General features: G+C 44.0%; 1 protein-coding gene across 2 annotated transcripts in view; it reads left to right on the plus strand.

Moving 5' to 3' along the window:
- The first annotated feature begins 1,082 nt into the window (after positions 1 to 1,082).
- Positions 1,083 to 3,306, plus strand: part of pomgnt2 (protein O-linked mannose N-acetylglucosaminyltransferase 2 (beta 1,4-)) — a 51,152-nt gene continuing 48,928 nt past the window's right edge. Inside the window, exons 1-2 of one of the 2 annotated variants that reach the window (XM_032519338.1) lie at positions 1,210 to 1,319; positions 1,368 to 1,427. The gene's annotated coding sequence lies outside the window, so the exon portion shown is untranslated. Of the gene's footprint in view, positions 1,428 to 3,306 lie in introns of both variants that reach the window. The other variant, XM_032519337.1, reaches the window with a different exon arrangement.

Raw genomic sequence — 3,306 nt, forward strand, 5'->3', positions numbered from 1 at the left:
TCCAAAATGTGCTGTGGGTGGGGATGTGGAAATACATGGAAAAGATGGCTAGAGTCCCAGTAGGCCAGTACGCCCATTCATCCACAATACCTGCAGCATCTGTCAACTTTCACACATAATAGGAATGCAGCCATAAGTAATGCCATCTGTGCTTTTCCTTTTCAAATGTCTGCTGAAACACAACAGACGTTGCATGATACGCAGTTAGCATTGGGTCATGCTCTTTTACATCTTTAATACATAATAATAATCCAGTTGATCAAAATGATCCATAGCTTCAGAGAAAAGAGGCATGTGAGGCACTGAGTCACAGAGGAAATGATCATTTACTTCATCCTATGACAAAGCATTGTCTCTGCTGAGTCAAGAGTTCAGAGACTCGGAGCACTCTTCTGGCAGCTTGCTGTGGACCAGTCTACTTTATGTTGTTTCTCCCCTTGCATGTGTAGGTGTTGGGGTCCAACCACAGTATGACCTGAGCTGAAGCCTTTGTTAATAGTCATGCAGACTTCTGATGACGATCCTCACCAAAGTGCTGCTTTTCTTCTTCTGAACCCCAGATGGGAGTGTTGCCATGTGTTTGATGCGTCGCGGTGCACACTGCTCTCATTATACAGTAGCCTATAGGACTTTCAGCTTGCTTCTCTGGTGGTCATTCACATCAGTTTGGTTCATGGTAGACATCTAAAATATGGAAAATGTTTTATGCTGTTTTCCCTAAATGACCAGCTTATCGATCACAGTGCATTCTGGGTCTAATATATGTATTCATGTTTTAATGTGATGTATGTTAGCTTCAGGAAAAGGTCAGGGTCCCAATAAGGCGCAGGTCTACGTTATGGTGTAAGCTTGGTCGTTACTCTGCCATTTTTATTTTGTCTGTACAGACAGCTTTCCACAGAACATTCTGCTGATAATAACATGCTAGCTGACATTGTAAAGGAAGATTTCTACTTTGTGGAATTGATCTCAGTACTTCCACTGTATCAGGTAAATATGCATACAATGATCAATAGCACATTTATGACAATTAAAGTGGTGAGTATCATCGCGAGATCTGAGCGCGGGATTTTCCTCAGCGGTAGGCGGAGACTGGAAGCTACCAGCCGAGTGGACGGTATCCGACGGCAGCTGTTCCGTCTCTCTGCCGGTTCCCAGCTAGGCTAGACCAGCCCCGGTAACGGCAGCACCGAGAGGAGCCGAGAGAGCAACCGTGCCGAGGGGAGCTGTCGCTGGTGTGCTGCCTGTCTCGCCGTTGTGTCCGCTGCATGGCTTGTGTTGCCGGCGCTCAGCATCGTCTGTGGAGCTGCAGGAGGAGAGCTAACGCTAACGCTAAAGCTAAAGCTAAGGCTAAGGCTAAGGCTAAGGCTAACGCCAGCGCCAGCCCAGCCTGTCTGCTGCGAGGCAACGTTTCACCAGGAGCCACGGTGAGAGGACCGGACACAGGAGGAGAGGCTATGGTTTTGTTGGGCGGGCAGACCGAGTTAGATATGTATTGATGTGATAATCCTTTATTCAGTTTGATAATAACAACTGTGGCTCTCTGATTTAACATGCAGTTGAGTTACTATCCAGGAATAAAAAGGAGTAGGCTAGAATGAGCGTGTGTGTGTGTGTGTGTGTGTGTGTGTGTGTGTGTGTGTGTGTGTGTGTGTGTGTGAGAGAGAGACAGTAACATGTGATGATGGGAAGGTTATAGAAGGTGAGGGTTTAAGAACAATGATACTCCCTCAGTGTGACTGAGCAAGCAGGACATTAATATTAAATGAAAATACCACCATAGACACATGTTTACCCGGTCCCTGGAGTTCGTTATATTCTTTATAAGGAAAACAATATTTCACTGAATAGGCTTACTAATGATGACCACATATGGTTATTAATCCCAGAATTATTATAGGCTGTTGCATAGTCATAATTAGCATTAGGGTTAGTATCCTGTTGTTTCTAATATGCTGCATCCATTATGTATTGGCTGCTCTCGCTCACTTCAGGAAGTAGTTGCTGTAAGTAAATGTGAAAATCTTAAGCCTACATCATCATGTGCAATTTGATTTCATTTGTTAGTTTCTTTAGTGTCCCCTGCCCTCTTCGATGTGTGACAGGTCTGGTGTTGCAGACCCTGTCGTACTTAGGATCTTTTTGGAGTTTTAAAGCCTTTCTCTCCACAAAACAGAAGAGCTGCCCTGTGCAGACACATGAGTTTGGATCACCCTCTGTGAATACTCTTTAGTCTTAAACGTCTGCAGTTTTGTTTCTAAGATCGCTGGTATTCATGCATTTCCACATCCCATAAGAGCTGAGCAGAGTTGTGTCACAGCGGACGTGCTCCCACTCAGTGTGGGCTACAGAAAACAGATTATGCATCATGTATATTCCACTGCAAAGGTGCACATAAACGCCTCTGCAGAGAGATGTCCAAGCTGTCCATGTCTATGCATGCACCTGAAATCTTCAGTCCAGTGAGTCAGACAGTACTAAGCAATATTCCTGACAACGTGACCCAGTACGGGTCTAAAAGAGGTGCATCTGATGAGCTGCTCTAAGGCTGGCTCTGTCTGTTTATAGGCATCAGGTGAGCCGTTGTTTGATTTTCTGAGTTTAAAATTGATGTCTAGTTCCATGTTTGGGTTTGTCTCTGGTGCGTGTGAGTGTTTTGGGCTGTTGGACCGTCTCATCCGCTGAGTGGGAGACATAAAAACACTGTGGGGAGTGGCTGTGCTCAAGTTACCCAGATGTACATTTGGAAAATAACCCAGTTATTCTTTATTGTAAACCATAAAAATACAGTTTGAAAACATTGAAACTCTGATAAAATATAACTATCACCTTTGTATCACTTGGCAAAGTGTGAAGGGCTCATTGTGGCCCTCCGACCTCGGGGGCAGCAAGGAACCACCTCTGGCCCCACAATTAGGAAAGAAGATATTGCGCTAGAAAAGTGTGTGAAAGTAATAATCCACTTGTTTCGTTTAAAGATACAGGTTTCTTACTTATTTCTATGCCAAAAGTTTGGACCCACCTTCTCATTCAATGTGTTTTCTTTATCTTCAGGACTATTTACATTGTAGATTATCACTGAAGGCATCACAACTATGAATGAACACATGTGGAATAATGTACTTAACAAAAAAGTGTGAAATTACTGAAACAATGTCTTATGTTCTAGTTCCTTCAAAGTACCCCCCCCCCTTTGCTCTGTTTACTGCGTTGCACTCTTGGCATTCTCTTGATGAGTTTCAAGAGGTTGTCACCTGAAATGGTTTACCAACAGTCTTGAAGGAGTTCCCAGAATGCTCAGCACTT

This window comes from Etheostoma spectabile, chromosome 6 (assembly GCF_008692095.1).
Source record: "Etheostoma spectabile isolate EspeVRDwgs_2016 chromosome 6, UIUC_Espe_1.0, whole genome shotgun sequence".
NCBI lineage: Eukaryota > Metazoa > Chordata > Actinopteri > Perciformes > Percidae > Etheostoma > Etheostoma spectabile.